Source organism: Diadema antillarum, unplaced genomic scaffold (assembly GCF_040938485.1).
Source record: "Diadema antillarum isolate AM-2024a unplaced genomic scaffold, OU_Dant_1.0 scf00000163, whole genome shotgun sequence".
Classification (NCBI taxonomy): domain Eukaryota; kingdom Metazoa; phylum Echinodermata; class Echinoidea; order Diadematoida; family Diadematidae; genus Diadema; species Diadema antillarum.
Genome location: NW_027271052.1, coordinates 1,802,262 through 1,823,311, shown reverse-complemented (window position 1 = coordinate 1,823,311; position 21,050 = coordinate 1,802,262). Strand labels below are relative to the sequence as shown.

Genomic DNA, 21,050 nt, shown 5'->3' with positions numbered 1-21,050 from the left:
ATTTTGCAAACAAACTTTCACATGTACATGAAATTCACCAATATTTTTTCATGAAACATCACTCAATAACTGAAAACCATAGAAATTTGCTCTTTCACAAATTCGTAGAAATGTATTTATTCACCTTAACTTTTACAATCTTAAGGTGAGGTTTGTATTTGTCACGTTATAATCTGTCAAATATTCTTAACAATATATTTTCATTTGTTCACTAATTTTTTTCCACAATATTTGTCATTTGTGTACCGAGCAGTTCTTGAAACACCATCACATGTCTCTGTACAGATGATATGAAATAGCAAGAGGTGCATCAGGCTTTTGAAATACATAACAAAATTTCTAATTCTCTGTGAAATAATTCTTGTATGGATGAGAAACAGTAATTGTGTCAGTCTTAAGATAGGCAGAAGTCAAGTACATTACTTAGGTAGTATGAGGATCATTTTCCACATATTTGCTAGTTTGTTTGGTGTTGGTTTTTTTCTTTTGTTTCTTTTAAAGCATATTTGTCTTAAAGCAACTACAAAGGGCAGGAAAACAATTCCATCAAACAGGACCTTTGGTATTGTCACAGAAAACATACATTATATTGCTGGTATGATACTTGGGAGAGGATAAGCTTTACACTTCTCCACTTCACTTCACTTCACATTTATAACGTCGAGTACTTGAATTAACTTATCTTTGTATACGAGTGACCTTTTTTTTTTTTCTTTTGTTCTGCAATTTGAAAGCACCATAGACACATCTATACAACTGCAAATACAATAAGAGTATCAATTCAGGTTAATCATGACCTCTGACAATTTACAGCATGTCCTACGAAAAAAAAAAAAACAAACACACACACACACACATACACACACAAAAGAACGCATTGTTTTATAATGTGAAGGATAATAAGAATCCCAAAGGGGAAAGAGCTAGGATACCACACCCACACAGTTTCACAAGCATGAATGAACAAAATTCCTCAACCCTGACCTAAAATACATAACATTGGGAATCAATAAAAAATTTACACTTCTTTAAAAGCAGAGCCATAAATTCATTAGAGTAAACTATATACAATGCAGGCCTAAAGCTGAAGTTTGAATTTGCCGTCCTATAACCTGCCTATGACAATAATACAATGTATGTTATTAGCATTTGTCATTTTGTTCACCAAATTTGGCAACAGTCTTTTAAACACCACCACCACGTACATGTACATTTTGTATTTCTGCAAAAACAATATAAACTGGTGACAAGAGGTGCATCAGTGCTTTGAAATAAATTACATAATCTTCAATTCTCGACACAATACGTAATTCCTGCGTGGGTATAATTACAATAAGTTTTACCAGTCTAGGTGCAAACTTTAAAAGTGTGCAGAAATCGACCACACAATGACTAGAGAAGTATAAAGAGCATTTTCCGTTTGTGCTTTTAAAGTTTAAAACTATGAATGACTCCACTTCTCAGATTGGCATCTGGTCTGATCTCATTACGTCTACCCCCCCCCCCCCCCCCATACAGTTGATTCAAAGTTGTTAAATGCAAATTATAGTGAAACATTATCACTGGTACATTGTAAGTTGCAAATACTGTATTGGGATCCTAACAAAACATATGTGACCCTCCATCACACAAACCAACAAAAAGTCGCCAGACATGAATTTTTGGTCGACGGCAGATTCTGAAAGAGCAGCTATGAAATACACTATAAGTCAATGCAAACAGACTTACCTACCCTATCTACATATTTCTAAAAGGTTTTCTCTGGCAGCATCAGTGTTTTCTCTTTAACTCAGCTCATTCTTGGCTAACGTAGGTTTCTGGTCGATGCTGTCAACGGGCTATCCGGGCTAAGATTGTCATTCTGATCGATGTATTCTTTTGGGCACCCAGCTCATTCTTGACTAGCCCAGGGTTCTGTCTGATGCTGTCAACGGGCTATCACGGGCTGTCATTCTGATCGATGTATTGTCTTAGCCACACAGCTCATTCTCGACTAGCCCAGGGTTCTGGCTGATGCTGTAAATGGGCTATCCCGGGCTCTTATTCTGATCGATGAATTCTTGTGGCCGCCCAGCTCATTCTTGGCTAGCGTTAAGCCTACGGTTCTGGCCGATGTTGTCAACGGTCTGTCACGGGCTGTCTCTCTGATCAATGCAGAGTCTACCTTGTTCCCTGCCTAACCGCACCAGCGACCCAAACACGTCCGTATTGGTTATCGTCCCGGCCGGAGTTACTTGTTCCCTGGTTTCTGTGCATGTTGGTGTGTCCACTTCCCTGGCATATGAATTGAAAGATACAATAGACCACACAGCGTTAATAAAACAAAGTCACTGCTACAATTCGATAAAAAGAACACGGCATTACATGACGTGACTCCTTACTTAGAACAAACCTAAAAACATACTGAAGAGATTTTGACCTACATGTACTAGGCCTACTGGGCTGTAGACAGACCTCTATTGGCTCTAACGTTAACACTAACAACAGTTATACTGTAATTTATAGAACAAATTTCCTTATTGCATACATGTACCGGTATAGGCCTTACCCCGGGGCGCTCCTTGTACACAGTTATATCTTTGCGTTAAATTGGCGTTCGGGCTGTGTTTCGGAGTTAGTACACGTTACATGCAGGCCTAGCGGTAACTAGGTAACTTTAATAGCCCGGCCCAGTCGCTGTAAAAACGTGACAGCCATGCTCCGCACGGCGTCTGTTCGGGCTAGCCCATTGCTATGCCAAATTTCTAATTGTAAAGTGTTAACGTTAGGCCTAACATGTTATTGTTAGATCTGGATCTACTGTACCTGGTAAACATTACACAAGATAGCAGCTTCGATCAAATTAGATCTAACATTAGGATCTAAGGTTAATCAATGACTGAAAACGAAAACTGAGTGATATAAATCTAACTTGATTGTGTACCAACGAATGTCATCTAAAAATGAGATAAAACCACATTAAAACTAAAAATCTTGCCAAAATCTTACCTATTCTCCTAAATTGTGATGACTGCCATGGCGAAAATGGAATTGACAGTGACACATTTGCAGTCCACTTTGACAAAATTAATGTCTAACGTTACCGGGTGCCGTTCGTTATGGGTGTGATGCACAGACCTACTCCGTATACGAGTACTGTGTATTGTGTGTGTACTAGCCGTCTAGCTGCTGCATACCCATGCATATGCATTGCTGGCACTCTCCTGTAGGTTTGCATAGGCATGCAGCTCCCACAGGCAGGCAGCACATTCACAGGGCTACATAGCCGCAGCGCGTGCCGCGGCGGTTACATACACAAGATTCCCATGCGGTGGTGCAACAGTGCAGTACTAGTATGTGTGCGTTTACGCGTACGCATATCTGATCGAGCGCTAAAATTGGATGGTGGCAGCTGTCAGTTGGCACGCAGCCAAGAGAAGTCATTAGTCTACGATAAAAACAATATGTACATTTTATTATCACAGCAGTAGAAACAAATACAATATTTTTGTACCAATACCACATTTTTGATGATTCTTACATCTGGCATTCGAATATACAGCAAGGGGAAAAAATGAAAGTGGACCTAAAGATATTGTTTGACCTGCAGGAGTAGCACAAATTTACACTCGGGGACTGGGTCGCATACTAGCAAATGGTGACGAACGGAACCATTTCGATTGGGAACCATTTATAGGTGCTCATCGGAACCATTTTGCGAGAACCATCTGATGAGAACCATTTTGGAGCCGACGAGAACCATTTGAGAACCTTTTTTTCTTAGAGTGCAGCGCATATTTGCATTATTATTATCAGTAGTAGTAGTAGTAGTAGTACATCAGTAGCAGTAGTAGTAGTAGTAGTAGTAGTAGTAGTAGTAGTATCATTATCATTATTATTATCATCATCATCATCATCTTCATCTTCATTATTGTTATTATATGAAAGCATAACACTCTGGTTAGTGATTATCTTCAACCCCTTCTTACACCACATTCACTCCTTCATTGTTTAAACATGACTTGAATACAACAGCCACTAATACCAGAAAAGCACAATGAACCCACCACAGACATTCAACGCTACTCAGCCCACACTTTGTCAAACTTTACCTGTCTTCTGTTTTCCCTTGTATTTCCAGATTTCTTTTTTTAAGCTGCACTGAGCAGATTGTGTCCAAGAAAATAGCCATATTAGTTGTCATGCCTAATCCAGTATAATAGATGTGAAGACAACCATAATACCTACTCACCATTAAAAACATGTAATTAATGTTCCTTGAGTGATTGATAGCCATGATGCTATTGTGCCAATGAAAAGAACAAAAGAAATATCAATGTCTTTGAAGCAAGTTTAAATTTTATCTTGCATGACAGATGTATTTCCTTTCTACTCTTTTTGTTGTGGTATCTTGCAGTAATTTCTGTCAAACTAAGGTGAAGTCACCGTGTACCATGTAAAGGAAATGAAAGGTTGTACCATCTTGAGTAGATATGAATGCTATACTGAGTTTTCATGCTGAAGCTTGGCTCCTGTTTGAATACACTGCACTGTTATTGCCAAGTCAGCTTCTAGTGATCTAGACAGAAGATTGATATATCGAGTGATATTAGATGAGCAGATATAACCAATCAGGAGCTGACAACGTGATGGTATTGATTCATTATTGATACGCTACCTTAAATGGTGCCACTATCTACAGTGTATGCCAACTCTAAGCAAAGCAGCTTCTCACATGACAATCAAATCTTAACTTTCAGTGACATATCTTTTTTTTTTTGGGGGGGGGGAGGGGGATTGCCATACTTTATATCATAGCATACTTAGTGGTTACTTATATTGTAGGGCACAACCTGATACGCTATGTAAGGATCTATAGTAAATGATTATTTAAAGAATCTTATAGTAATTTGATTGTCACTTGATACTGTAAGGCTAGATGCAGAGCAGATTTTTGTTTTTCTTTTTGTTTTTTAACAATCAAAAGACTTTTGACACAATTTACAAAAATTAAACAAATATGACCATTTCAGCCTTTACAGTCTAAAGGATTTTTCTACAACTGGTCAAAAAGAGGCTTTTTATTGAATAAATGCCTCGTTTGTGTTTTGCTTCTTCTTCAACCATCCTGTCATTGTTATTAGAGTAACTTTGTGTAGAAACTGCTTATTTTTAGGAATGACATACCCTAGAATATCAAGAAAATATCAGATGGTTCTTTTGGTATTTTTCTTCTTAATTTGAAGAGTAGCTGTCGTGCATTGGATCTGGAAGAAACTAATTGATGGAGGCCATGCCATTCATTGTGTATTTCACTTGACTTGCTGTCATTTAAGTCAGTCTATTTTTTACCTCTGTCCATTTGGTCAATGTAGTCGATGTGATTGATATGCATACGTGTTCTTTGTATTTATATGTTCTCTTCCTTTCTTATTTCTTTCACTTTTGCATGTTTTTCTATTTATTTGTTTCAGGCATTTCCTTGTCCTTTTCTGTAATTATTATCTTGTAATTGTACATTTCAAGTAATAGCACAGTATATCAATGGTTGTGACCAGTCACTTGGATAATATAATTATATGCCATCATAATTTCTTCACATATCTCTCCTTTGTGTTGTTTACCTCTCCCCACCTCTCTTCCTCAGATCTCTGACCTGATTTGATATTAGCGAGGAGCCAAGAAATCTAAACGGTCTCTTTGTTTTCTCACTTGGTGAGTTGCAGTCACAAATTTGGAATATATTGAATCAAATTCTGGGTAGCTCTTTCTTCAAATTTTCTCTTTTCTAAGCTTCACACACACTCTCCTCTTGTGTCTTCATATCTCCCTCTCTCTTCTTTATTTTATTTCTAATTTTGCACACTTTCCTCTCTCTATATATGTATATCTCTCATTTTCTACAATCTGTCATGCTTCCCCCTTTCTCATTATATAGGACTTGTACTTTACAGCAATTCAATTGAACTCAATTTTCTTTTTTACAGCTGACTTACATTGTGGTTGTCAAAGAAAAAAATAAGAATTTATGCACTCATATTTTTACTGGTTTGCAAATGTTGACAGTGTTTGCACTTTTTCTCTTGACCATGGAGTTCCTTTAATCATTCCATCACTGTTTGCTGTCTTGTCACAACCAACAGCATGCCAACCACACCCATTATTTCCTGTGTATTTCACCATGGCGACAGGCATCAATGTGCCGCTATAGCAAGCACGAGGAATCAACATTAATAATGATAATAGCTATAACAATTACAGGGATGATAATGATTCAATTCACACATTGCAGATGGTGATCATTACATGGCTAATTCTTGCAATATGTGTCCTTAGAATGATTGAATAATTTTCATCAATTAGCCTGCAATACCAGTAAAGATTATGACGATGAACGATGTAATGCAATAACACGCATGGCGTTTGAGGTGATGGGTGGTATTCGTAAATGTGATTATCTCAAATTTATGACATCTAGAAGTAGAGTGTACATGTAGATGAGAGTAAAAAATGATGCAATGCTCACAGTGCTGATATTTTTATAAGGTATCACTTTCCTCTATTCACACCGCTCCCATTAGTAGAGTTATACCTGATATCAGAAGTTTACCAGTGGCTAGCCGTCATTAGTTTTCCCTCTTTTCTTTCAAGTAAAGAGCACAGATGATAGTATCAGAAGAAGTAAGTCGTGAAACATTAGTCAGTGTAGTGATTTTGATGACTTGAAGACCGACTATGTAGTGATACAGATTGATGAGAGTGATGATAATAAAAGTGAATCTGATTTTCATGTGTCTCAGTTGTCTTAGTGTAAGTGTTTTTGTTTGATTTTGTTTGTTAATAATCATGCCATAGCCAGCACCTTGACCCTTTCATCATATATTGGAGAATATTCCTACATTTCTCGATCTGAGGAACATGTTCTTGAGCCATGTTAGTTCTTTGGTCGGTCTTCTCTCCTCACTTCTTTTCTCTGAATTGTGTGGAATCCTTGCAAAGGGTTTGATGTGCAATGCAAGAGCAAGGTGTGGCAATTATAGTTGTTTTTTTTTAAGTAACTTTGGCTTTAGTGTGTTATTCTTAATGTGGAAGAGATGTTTATCGTTAGCAGAGTGGCAGTATACCAATATAAGCCCTCTCAGACATACTATAAAACACAATATTTTCGCGGCATGAAATTTTCGCGAATTGGAGCCGATGGCGTTTTTTGCGGCATGAAATATTTGCGAGTTCGCTCCAACATTCAATGCATATAGTTTAGACAAGAACTTTCATGTGCATTTTAATTTTTCAAATCTTGGCTCTCGCGAAATTCGTGAAATAAAAATGCACATGAACATTACCCGTTTTACAGTAGTATTTGATTGCCCATTGTCCACTATGGCAATAGATATACTTAAGAGAAAAAAAGAGACACTTGCTATTATCAAGAACTCAGCTGTTTAAACATAATTTTACCGTGACTTTTCACCTTATTTCTGAAGAAAGAAACTCCAAGTTTGGTTGATGGAAAAAGAAATGAATACACTTTAACAGCGCTGAATGTAATTTTTCACTGAATATAGTTACTAAACTGTGTCCTATCACCAGTAATGGTATGTGTTATCTCACTGAGTTAAATGTGTAAAATCTGGAGCAGTCTCGGCTGAAGAGGAAGAAATACTCCTTGAAATGATGAGACACACCAGGGAGATGGCACCATGTCTCAGAGCTGGCTCGCTCTATCCATGTTTGAAGTAGGTGAAATGAAAGTGAATCAATAATTGAAAGGTAAAAAACCTATGAACTTCATGTCATCTGATCTGCTGTGAAAGAACTGAGGAGTAGGCCCAACCTGTCTTCCTTCACCCACTCTTTTTCCTCTATTACTCCTGAGGAGCACTAGTGCCACCTGTAGAGAAGTAGAAGAGGAAAAACTATATTCAGTCTGTGCTTCAGTCCTTTTACTTATCAAGTCATGAAATACATTGTCTGTGTGTGTGTATGTCTGCATGTCTGTGTGTTTAATACATATCACCATCAGGAGAGAATGTATGCGAATGTTGTTTTGTTAAATTTTCATCACCATGCAAAATTCATGAGAGTATGTCATCGTGTGTTCCCTTGAAACCACATTACCCTATATTACTGAGCCTTCCCTCTCTCAAAAGTGGGGAGAAAAAAAAAATCTACAAGGCTGCAATTTGGAAGCAGTGCTCAGAAATCGACTTTCCCCCCGGGCAGGCAAAATATTCTGCAGTCATCCAAGAAAGGAAAATAGCAGGGAAAAGTACTTATTGTGATTTTATTTAGCATGTTCTTTACTACAGCAGTGAATTCAATTGCTCTGCTTCCAACGTTGGTTTCTATGACTCTATTGAAATTGCGTGCTCTTTGATATTTCATTGCCTCCCCTTCCTTGGAGGTTTTCTTTCGTGTTTGTAGGTGACTTTAGGCTTTGATGCAGAGAGCAAGCATCAAAGAGCAAGGCCATCCCCCAATCAATATGTATTGTTTCCTCTCTCCCTCCGTGTCTTCACCGCTGCCTACCACATATTACTTAACTGTTGCATTTTGATATCAAATTTTAAAAGAGAGAATTTTGTCCAGGCCAGATCACCAGCAGTGGAGCTGAGCTCTAATGCCCCACACGCTTCGTCAATCGAGTCATTACCCCACCCCCACTTTTTCCCTCCCTCTCTCCCTCCTTTACTCTCACTCTGTCATACTCTCTCTGTCCCCATCATCCCAGCTATACTGAACTGTAATGTCAGAAGTCAGCCAATGAGAGGGGCTGTGACATGGCTCCCTGTCATTGGCAGTGCCATTAGCCAATCAGGACATGCCATCTGTAGGGTTACTCCTCGGGTAGTCCCAACTCATTTGCATAGATGCTGTGAAATAGCTTACAAAAGGGAATCTTGACTGCGATTGTATCGTGTAGCCGGGTACCGCATGATACCAAGGTGAGAGGGAAAAAAGATTGAAATAAAAATGTAGTAAATATCTAGGAAGGAATTTATTCTCACCTCAGTACGCTTTGATTCTACATTTCTATGATTCCTGGCTACCTCTGCAGTCTGTTGTACACCATCCTTTTTTTTTTAGAAGATTTTTTTTTCTTTCACAATATTATGAGCTAGTATAGATTAACTGTTTTCTTTTGTATGTTATGATTTCAAACCAAGCTGTAGTGTCAGCACAGACTGCTCTCCACACCTTTAAGAGACTTCTGTAGAAGTTCCTTTCTTTTATCTTTTGCACATGTATCATTTACTGGTTTGACCATTTCTTTTGCTGTTCATGAGAGACAAATAGAAACAACAAAGCAGTATTTGCTGAGTAATTTCCACTGGCATTACTGGATTTCTACCATGGTATCTGAAGATGAACATATCACTTAAATGTTAAAGACATTAAAGCTTATACCATCTTTTCTTTTTGTGAGGTTCAAATTGAATTTACCTTCTTTTTTTTTTCTTGTTTAGATAAATATACAGTGTATGTAGGTATTTTAGCACATCATGCAGCTTGAAGAATGTGATAATTTACCAGTGCACCATCATATGACCTACAGCCACCTGAAGAAGGCCTTTTAGTCACATGACCATTATATGGCTTGTAATTATGTGATGGGTATTAAAAAGTGATCATGAAGAGCCCAACATTTACCAAACTTCATATCAATTTCTATAATCACATGTTTTAGCAGTCATCAAGTTACATGGAAAAAACATCATACTGTAAGACACTTTTCTGCATGATAGTGATGTATATGATTTACAACACTGAAACTTGGGCACATCCGATATTATATGTCAGTCACTGTGTTTTGAGCCATAACAGCTTGCAGACTTAAGATGAAAATATAATTCAGACTCTTGAAAATATTCTGCAACAGCTGTTAATCATTCCATGTCTCTTTGAAGTGAATAGATAAACCTGAAAGAAGGTAATTTTGAGGTGAAGACAACATGACTAAAGCAGCTGTCCAGTTCTTGCATTAGTCTCTGATGATACAGACTCATAGAAACTGGGTTGTCAGTAAATGATAGCTGTCATTTGTAGCCATTCTGATTGTGGGATGATTTACTACTCAGCATGTCCAGACCTTTGATTGGAAGTTGATCAAAATCCCTATAGATGTTCGTCAACATATTACATTTTTGATTGAGAGTTTGTTGTTGTTGGTGGTGGTGTTTTTGTCAGTTACAAAATCATCTACACTGTATTATCCATCTCTGTCATGGAGAATATCAATCACTTTGATGTGGCTACTGTGCAGAAAAATTCATGAATGTATGCTAATGCCTGCCTCAGTTGTTTTACTCTTAAATAACCAGCAACATTGTTCTCATTCAACAACTATTTTCAGTCTTATCTGTACAATTACATTTTCTCTTATATTGGCATGCCTTTTCATAAACATTTATTCTATTATTGGTTTTCTGAAGTTGAAGAGACAGACAAAAAGAGGGAGAGATTTTACCATTACCCTTCATTGGGAACCACATTTTTCTGAAGATATGATTTTGTTACAATAGTAATTTCTGATTTGTCTCATTTTCATCATTTGTCAAGTTTTTACAATTTAATATATTCCCTCTGTATGGCACATACCACTCAGGGTTTTTTTTTTTCTCCTTTTTTTTTATCCATTGTCCACTAGCAAATTAAGTCCCTCACAGCATTTTTCATTCATCTTACGAGATAAAATTGGTTGAACTGCTTAAGGCACCCAGGTCTGTCAGAAATTAGTGTCCCGTTTTTAGGAGTAGAATGGGGTAAACTGGGGGTTTGGAGTGGCAGATTTGATATCTATCGGGCACCTAATCTCAACAGGTGGGTGAAAACCCTGATGGTTAGAGGGGGAAAAAGAAATAAGTTTCTTAGAATTACCACCCGTCTGCCCACTGAGTGTGACGTCACTTGGCAAAGTTCAAGACATTTAAGTCTTGTTGCATTTTGTTCAGATGTTTTTATCAGAATACTCCATTTCTTTTGTGTCTCCATGACAGCAATAGAAATTATCTTATTTTATCTCACTGTAAATTAAGATTTATTACACCCCCTATAGCTTTAGATAGTGAGTTTAAGTCAGCATTTAGTCATCTTCAGTTGGCAGATCTATCTCTCCATATTGATCTTAGATCAATCTGTGTTTCGCCTTCGGTTATAGGTTGTCGGGTGTGTCTGTGTGTGTTTTTTGTGGGGATTAGCAAGTGTTTCTGCCATGTTTGAAGGATAGTAGACTCTATTTGTAATTGATTATAGGCTCTTCACCAGGAATCATCTGATGCTTATACATATCACACACAATCTTTTAAACTCTTTTAGTGTTATTTGTTAACAGGCAATCACATGGGAAAGGCTAGTCAGCCAAACTCTAATCGTCCAAACTCCTTTTTAAAATTTTAGATTAGCCCATGGGATAGTACTTTTGGCATTGCAATGGCATTTTTGGCAGACGCTGTCAAATTCTAAAGGAATCAACATACATACGTGTATGCTATTGGCATGGCAGCATGTAACTCTCATAGTAATATAGCATGAGCATTTCACATGAGGTCTAGGCTCATCAAAGAATTGATTTTTGCCAATGCAACCTAAATGTATTGTGCATTATGTGCATGACATGAAATTTAGGTTAGCTACAATTGTAATTGTTTAGGGTGCACACAATGCACAAACTGTTCAAACCAACATACTCTGAGTCTTACAAAGTGTAGTAACCCCACAGTCCATGTAACGCTCTGTAGATCTGGATTTAGGCTATTCAAACATTCCAAACTTAAACTGGTAAATATAGAATATAAAACAAATAATAAAATCCTAATTTGGATGATAAGACAAAGATATTGTACTGATATGAAAGCTATCTCCCACAGTGCTAGTGCTTTAGAAGAAAGCCCTTTCCATATAATATGAAGAGTTGCACATTTTTCATATCTTTTTCAAGATTATCTGTAATGGTATAATGTTTATTACACTTTCTTCAGTCTGTGTAGGTTTTGGATTACTACTTAGAATTTAAACAAAACTGACTGTAATTTAAATGTATATCTCTGTTGAAGATTGGTAGCTTAAACCTTGTTATGCAATGCTATCATGCACTGCGATTAAAACTGAAACACTTAATTCAGATATATTGGCAAAAAACGAAAATTCACGTAGTGTTTTAAATGGTAGAGAATTACACTTATACCCCTGCATACACAAAGTGTGTAGGAGGGTATATAATAGGAATCAGCATGTGGTCATGCAGTCTGTTTGAAATCTTGCAGCATTCAAGCATTCAAAAAATTAAGGTCAGTTTTAGTATTTATGATCGATAGGTGTAGATTTAATGCAAGACGGCATTGTGTTAGTGTAAAAAAAAAGCATTGTCATTTGTAACCACATATTTTTGTATCAAAGTGAAGCATTTAAGCTATTAAGGTCAAATTTGGTCTACAGGTATCAAGCTCTATAGGTGTATTTGTGCAAAATGCCCTGTGTGTTTGTACCTGATTAACCCTGGTTCAATTCTTTTTAATAGGAGTCTGAGTCTGCTGGAGCGGGGGTATTAATCACCTTCAGTGATAGTTCAAGTTTGTAAAGAAAATTATGTGTTTGGTTAATATGAAAATTTGCAACAATGTGAAAATATGTTTGATTTTTATATCTGCATACTTAACTGATGATTTCTTATCAATCATTAGTAAACTGACAGACTGGATATCACTTCATATTGATAAAGACTTAATAGCTACTGTATACGCCATATATTTTGCAAGTCTAAATTTTCACGAATCGGGACTTTCCGACAATTTCGCGAGTGGTTAAATTCGCGATTGTGGAGGCCTGTATTGAACGGAGAAGTGTACACGTGTACGTCACATTCACATCGGGATCAGAGTCAGTATTTTCGTGTGTCTTTAATTTCGCGAATAGCACCTGACTCGCGAAATTCGCGAAAATAAAAACCTCGCGAAATATTTGGCGTATACAGTATTTGATTTGTCAGCAGTCTTTTCACATGGCAATGAAGTTTGAGCTCTTTTTAAATGCCACACCAAACCATATTAAGTGACTGAGTACATTTTGAAAACTTGGATCTTTTCATCAAATCGTGAGTACATCTTTCTTTTTCTCTTACAAATTGCAGGAAGTGAGTGAAAATCACAAATAGTTATTTCTTACAGCAATTTGACACATCATGGCCTCCATTATGTTGAATTACAGATGAAGATTGGGAATGTGTTTAATATTTTCTCAACCCCTAAATCACAATTGTTACCAGTCTTAATAGATTACCAGTGTTAGTTATGCTTTGCCCATGTTTAACATGAACACATGAAATCTGCTGTGATATGTGGCAATTGGCTCTTGAAATATTCTCTCTGGAGTATCAGAAGGTGTTCTTTTTCTCTTAAAAGACCAAAAAACACAAAAAAATAGCAATTCTCATGGCCAAGAGCATGTAATGAGTAGTATGTAATATGAGCCCTGATATGTTTGTCAGAAATAAGTCAAGCTCATTTTCATATTCAATCTGTAAACCGCCCACCTTCCTGATGCTGCTTGAACCTTGGAATTTCCTGATCCGTCACCTAGCAACTCTGAGCGACAGGGATTTTGAGATGGTATTTGAGGTTTTTTGGAGCAAGCGTACCATGTCTTGAGGGAGAGCAGAGTTGTGGGGATTTGGCGAAGAGTACTGCAGCTGCTGCAGGCTTTGGATGGCTGCCTACTCCCCTTGCCTTTTAGAAGGCTCGGCTTTGAAAGAAAACGAGATGAGTTTCTCAGTCTCTGTGTAACAGATGGGAAATACTATGACTGCTTAATTTTGTTTTCAGGTTGGATCATTACATATGAAAGAGTCCCTTCATAATTGCCATTTTGTTATTCTCTTTGTGTTTTGTAAAATAATTCATCTCTTAATGTTGAATTCTGGAATTTCGGGAGGGAGGGATATTTAACAGTATACCTGCATTTGAGTGAGTTGTATTTGGAAATGTAAGGATATATGTGAAATATTCAGCAAGGTAGAGAGATACCTCAAAGCAAGTTCTCAGATAGTCTCCTGTGGACTGCTTGCTACATACTGTGTCAGCTAATCTCCAACTTTGGTGATGATTGAAGTTACACTAGCTTTATCTCATGTGGAATGATGAAAGAAAATTGCTTCTCTTTCAAATGGATTAATGTTCCATGAATTTGCATTTCCACGAATATTAGGAGATGAATACATTTGCTCCATTACTGTGACTCATACTCAAATAGTTTAGGATTATGTAAAATGAGATATTCATGAATTCATACAGCTTGTTAACATGACTTTAATTGCATTTCTGTAAGGGAGCGCAAAGTGGAGATGGAAGCTTCAAAATTAATGAATGCCATGAGAATTTGGCATTCATTTCCATTTCACCTCTTTCTCTCTCTCTCTCTCTCTGATCTTTCAAAGATTCTATTAAAATCATTCAGGCACTTCCATCATGGAGGGATGGCTGATTTCTGTAGAGAAAATGGAGTGCTGGCAGTGCCATACATGTATTCATGTCGTTAAATGTTTGCATGCTGAAGCCATAGAATGGAGCTGGAAAAGGCAGTCTTGCACTCAATACTACAAAGTGAGCCTTCATATTAAAACATCAACTATAAAGGCCTTGTCAGAGCTGATGACAACCCATTAGTAGATTAGAAATTCATAATTCATGACAGGCTGAGGGGTGGTAGAAGAGTAACAGCCTCAGTAAGGCTGTTGATGGGGAGGCAATTTGGAGGTTGTTGTGTTCTTGTTGGGAAAGAAGTGCCATGGTAATGACATTGGTTGTGCCTGACATACATAGCCCCATACTTTGTCAAAGGCTTTTATGACCCCATTTGTGTGTGGGTAATAGCACTTAAACGAGTTTAGACAAAGACTTTAGTGTGGAAATGTTCCATAAACTATGAAGCTCAACTTCCAAAGAGCCTTTCATATGACTAGTATGGGGAAAGTAGTTTGGTAATAGTTTTAAAATTGACTGATTTGTATGCCAACACGTGGCTTATTTGAAGGTGTATATTAGAAGATCATTGTGTTCATTTGGTATCTCATGTAATCATTTGGAAGTGGATCCTTGCATCCATCTGTCGTTTCCACTCTGTTGTTAGTATGTCTTATATGTATGATTCAGTTATTAATCAAGCTTCTCTCTAGTTTAACATTTGAATAGAAAGTAAGGGATTAGCTCTGGCAGAAGCATTAAAAAATGTCAGGTACAGAGTTTGAAATGGTCTGAGATATCACTGAATATCCAACCTATCAAAGAGTTTTATGTTGTTTTATAACACTATGTCAAAAGAAACATGAATTTCTGGTCAGCTTATTAGATTAAGAGCAAAAATGTTGCATTAGGTTAAAGGGAAAATACATCCAAATGTTATGTTGCTTTGTATGAAAGCATAAAATACAGTGAATAGATGAGTGAAAATGTGAAAAAAAAAATAGATACATACAAGAAGTTATTAAATGTTAAAGTTTAAAAAGCAAGATAAACTGGCAACTCTGTGAGATAGATGTTGAGCAGCTCTTCATTTGTTTTGTACACAAAAGGCCTATTCATTTTTCTCTAAGAAAAAAAAATGTATCTTTAGAACTGATCATGGCATATGTCATGACTAGTACGTATTTGTATGTCCTTTTTTAGTGGACAAGTTTTCTCTGTGCCAATATATTTTAGAAAAATAAAAAACTAGTCAAATTGTGTGTACAATGTACAATATAAATGGAGAGCTGTTCAACAAATACATTACACAGAGTTGCTAGTTTGTCTTACTCTATGAATTTAATCAATTTGTCTGACTTTTTGCCCAAATTTTCACTTATCTACTCTGATTTTTCTGCATCCATACATAGCAACATAACATCAGTATGGACTTTCCCTCTTAGGTCTATTACTTCATCCTGTGATTTGGCATGAAGGTCACAAATATTTGGAGACAGCTATTCTATCAAACTTTATAATTAATGGATGTAGTTGGACATAGAGGACAATCGGAGAACAAATGTCTGTTAATTCACTGATTATCCCATATCTTCCAATCTACAGGTTATCCCGTAGTTCACACAATTGCTGCAAACACCAATCTATGGAATAATCTGAAGCAGAAATGGCTTTGATGATGATGTCATTTAAAGAGCTTATGATAACCTGTGAACTCTGACCTGACATCCCACATTCTTTTGCCTTACTTCCTGTCTCTGTTGTTTAGATTGGTATTCACTTTTGAGGTTTGGAGCTAACAGAATAAGTCTACATCTATGTGAGATCGAACACTGCTGTACACATAAGTACTTTACTCTCATCCCATCCATAGAGTTTAGTTAGATCACACCAGTCCACAGCCATTTGTAAATTTTCATTCAATATTTCTTCATATTTGTAAGAATTATACCCTATAAGCTATACCAGTGGAAAGCTTATGTTATGAAGACATCATAATTGATAGTATTTTTTTCTTTATAAAGACTATAAATATTTTTCATTAATGGTTTTGTCTGAATTTATAAGCAATATGATTACTCATGAATCAATAATTAATATGTAAATATTACTTTATTAAAGACCATTACTTTCTCTTTTAATTGATTTTTGTAGCTTTCCATAGTTTTCCTCTCATTTAAGTGTTGATGACATCACCTTGAATTTGAGACAGCACAGTTTAGTAAACATGCGTGAAATAGGCTCTGGCACCAGCAGCTTATAAACTACATTACGCCACCACTGTATATGGGTTAAACACATTATATTAGAGTTGATGTTTGACATTTGGTTTCCACCTGTTCAGAAAGAATTACCTCTTAACTGATATGCAAAGTACTGTAGAAAGTTATGGTGGCATACAAGCAAGTTGTTAATGCAATAACACCAAAGAAGGAGTAAAGATACGCTATTTTGTCAAACTTTTTGCATGCATATAATTATTAAGGGAATTTGACAGAAAAATATGAAATGCTTTATGTCAGGGTAAAATTGTGAAATGTTTATACTGTATGTTCACCAATCCTCATGATGTTATTACAGTATAAGAGGGCAAAGAAATATCAGAATTTTGGCAAAAAGCTGATTGAAATCAGCCTATCAAAAGACACAGGTCATATTCTGAAATGCTACTGAATACTTAAAACAAAGGGAGTACCTCTATTTGTCATATCATACATTTCATCAAAATGCCAGTATGTCAAGATTAAAGTCAGTATTGTGAACCCCAGAGAAACAATCATACATTCAACATATTATCTGAGGCATTTTTTTTCTTTATTAGTACTGGCAATTCAAGCAGATTTTATTAGGTTGTATACTTATGCATGATAAGGGATATTAATGATGCATGATAAATGGTATTAATAGTTAATAGTTATGATATATGGATGATACGGGATGTTAATAGGTAATAGTCATGATATGTATGCATGATCTTGGGTATTAATAGTGTAGATATTGACTGGTCTTATGTGATCCTTCTTTAGGGAGAGCCTTTTTCATTGGAGAGGTCATTGACTCAAATGTCAAATTCTCACTTTTTACCAAAAATTTGTCATGTTGCAGACAAACTTTTTTTTAAAGTATATACTTTTGTGTGAGTGAGTGTGTGTGTCTGTGTGCACCTGTCTCATCTGTCTCATTTAAGACAGCAATAATTAATTTGTATATTGTTTATATGAAAAAGAAAGAAAAATAAAGATTGACATAAACAAATAATAGACTTAGAAATCTACATGCAAGTTAACTCTAGTCCAACATAGTCACCACATGGAAGACCAAGACAGCGGCCATGTACAGTGGTGAATCTTGATGAGTGTAAGACTTCCAGGAAGCCTACAACTGACCACCCCGTGACTGACCCCTTGACTGACCCCTCGTCTGGAAGCTTGCTATGCTTTCAGCAATATGTCCAGTAGAAATGAGAATCTCATAGTTGCAGGGATGATAATATGAGACAAAATTCATTCTGCCTAGAGAAGAGCAATGGGGAGATTTAAGGATGATAAGAATGATGTGTTGACTGCTGGATGAATGATGTTACATCACCAGGGGGAGATGTATGATGATGTAGGATGGCATCTTAGCTGGAGGCAACATTCAACAAGTCATCACCATTACCACCTGTCAGCAAGCAGACTATACTCTGAGAGGATTCTTCAGCCAATAACCTTGCCAAAAGTGTAGACCATAGGCCAGATGTAATCCCATATGGCAACAGTAACAGTATGCCCTTTAAGAGCTTAGACAACATTCCCTGCACAATAAGGTAATGGACCTTTTAAAATGGCCAGCCAGCAACCCAGACTTCAGCCCACCTGGACACCTGTCGGATAAGCTTGCCATGTGATGACCCACTAAAGGCTTTTTCACAGCAGCCCAATGAAAAGCCAAGCTTGAGATTTTCTTTTTCTTTTTTTTTTTGCAATTACGAATTAGCACACTGATCCATTTCTTATTCACATCAGCCTGAAGAGAATTAATAACAAGCTATTTCAAAATTTCTGAAGTTTAACTCGAGAAATTTTCATGATGAAATCTTTCAAATTAGCCCATTAATTTGAATTCATAAATTATTAGATAGTGCGCTATTTCATGATCGTGATAAACTTGTCAACTTTTGAGCGCACACTCTCAAGGTCAAAGATCATAGGCCATAGGTCATAGGCCAATGTCAAATACTGAAATTTTACCATTTCCCCTTATATCTATACAATGCCTGAAGGTATTTTCATGGAACTTATTGTGCATATGTACCAGTAACAGGCAAAAATTTTGTAGATGACGTTTTAAGGTCACGGGGTCAAAAGTCATCTGAAATTGCTACAATTTCACACTTTTCTCCATATATTGGAAATTGCTCTAGGTGTCATGAAAGTCAGTGCATATGTACTGCCGTACAATTATTTTCAAGGGAGGTTCAGGGTCATGAGGTCAAAGATTAGGGGTTATAGGTCAGGTTCAAATGCAAAAATTATACTACTTCATGGTGAAATTACACCATTTTCTCCATACAGAGCTGTATCTTAGAAATGAGTTAATGTATGCACTTAATTTAACTTGTATATACAGGACAATGATTATGTAGGGAAAGCTTTTGGCCATGCGGTCAAAGGTCAATCTTGAGAAAATGCTAAAATTTCACTGTCTTTGTCAACATTTTAACAATGCCTCAAAGTAATATCAAGAAAATTGGTGTATACAAATGGTGATTACTTGCCAGTCATATGAACTCATCGTCTCACATTGGCAAGATGTTCTGTATACCTATTGGGAGAATAATGCCAAAAAGCTGAGGCATACCAGTTGCCATAGCAACATTTCTAGGCTTTTTTATTAGTTCATGGATAACCTCATTGATGCAGGCTAATCTTACAGCCATTCATTACTGTCACACTTAAATGTTACATGGAAATAGCTGTGCATTTTGTAGTTTGTCACTTTAATCTTGCACTACATTATGTCGCATTATAACTTATGTGACTGCCAAATATTAGCTAGCAGGATATCCCAAAGAGGAATGAAGATACCAAAGAAAACAATAATAAAGAAATGAGAGAGATATTGTCTATCTAAGTTTCTTAACCATGTTCAGGTCATTTAGATGATATGTCTTATTAAGCCTCTCTTATACCCAAACTACCTTAGCTAGAAAGCAGGTGAATGCACCAGAAGCCTCACAGAGGGGGTAGGGATTTGGGTTTTTACTGCCAATAGATTCTTTCAATATAGAAGGATTGGTGACTTCAATATTGGAAATAGATGAAGCAAGACACTGAAAAAACCTCTTGAAATTGTATCAAAGAGGAGCAATAATATTTACTTTAGGCCATGATGCAGCTCACTCACATATGAATCTCTCCTTATTCTATCTCCTGGTACTCTAAATGCAGTTTTTCTCTCTTACTCTCTCTATCTTTCTATCTTTCAAATATATAAAATGTCTCCCTTTTTTGAACTCCTTACAATCCATGTGTAGTCTTTCCCTCAGCTCTTTTTTAGTATTTACATCCTACCAGAAAGTAGGATTTTTTCCTGCATTGGACAAAAAAAAATATGTTATCTTTCATGAGTTCATCTTCTGCTTTCCACTGCTGTAAAGAAGACATTGAAAAACGAAGGGATGGCAAATGTGTTTACAATATAAAGTTATTTATCTTAAGATCTACAACTTCTAGAAATATGTTCATTTTTACTTTTCAGACATTGTTACAGACAACTGTGTGAGGAACATGCTAAATGAGCAAGTGGCATTTTTGTGTGGGTACTAGATTGGAGGGAGAAGAGTAATATCTCCTGCAGTCTTACAAGAGGGAAATTTTATCAGTCTGTGGGATTTTGATATTAGGTTCTAACAGTCTGAGATACCCTAAACCCACCAAAAGATGGTAGTTTTCCTTTAAGATCTGCATGATAGAGAAGAGAGAAACTGATATGACAAGGTCTATGGTGTAAATCTGCCGTGCTCAATCAATGGGTCGCACCGTGCAAACAGGCAGGGCGTGTGCATTCATTTGCCCTGCGTATCTTATCAAAAGGACAGAGGTGCAATGTACACACATTTTGTTGGTCAGATAAGGGGAGCCCCATATCCAGTGACATGAAAATTGACATGGAAAAAACAAAAAGCCTTCCCCCCCCCCCCCCTTTAAAAATGGAGTTACGAGGAGAAGTTTACTGTACAGACCTGCCCCAACCCCATGCCACTTTCATTAGATATAGGAGCCAGCGAGATGAGAAGTTTGGACACGGTTATACACACAGGCTGCAATGCTGCTTTTTTTTTCTCAATCTCCTCACTCTCATCATGTCAAAACCATTTCTTTCATTTGCATTAGGCCTTTTATCTCCTCTCCATTCATAATTCAACCTTCATCTTAGTTTATCAATGCATCAGTTGCTTAGTTACCATGTTGACAGTATAATTCAAAATGGCAGGGCTGGCTGCTGGCCAGTGAATGGGCAGCCAGTGAAAGGATTAGTCATATTTCTGAATGAGCAAAATTGTAGCAACTGAGTTATGGTAATCTCACATTAGTGAAGTACCATCAGTGTCTGGTGATAGAGACTACTGACCCT

At 36.8% G+C, this 21,050-nt stretch overlaps 1 protein-coding gene across 1 annotated transcript in view; it reads left to right on the top strand.

Moving 5' to 3' along the window:
• Positions 1 to 21,050, top strand: part of LOC139722353 (heterogeneous nuclear ribonucleoprotein K-like) — a 146,659-nt gene that overhangs the window by 48,645 nt on the left and 76,964 nt on the right. The window contains exon 3 of the mRNA XM_071633660.1: positions 5,627 to 5,694. The gene's annotated coding sequence lies outside the window, so the exon portion shown is untranslated. The remainder of the gene's footprint in view (positions 1 to 5,626; positions 5,695 to 21,050) is intronic.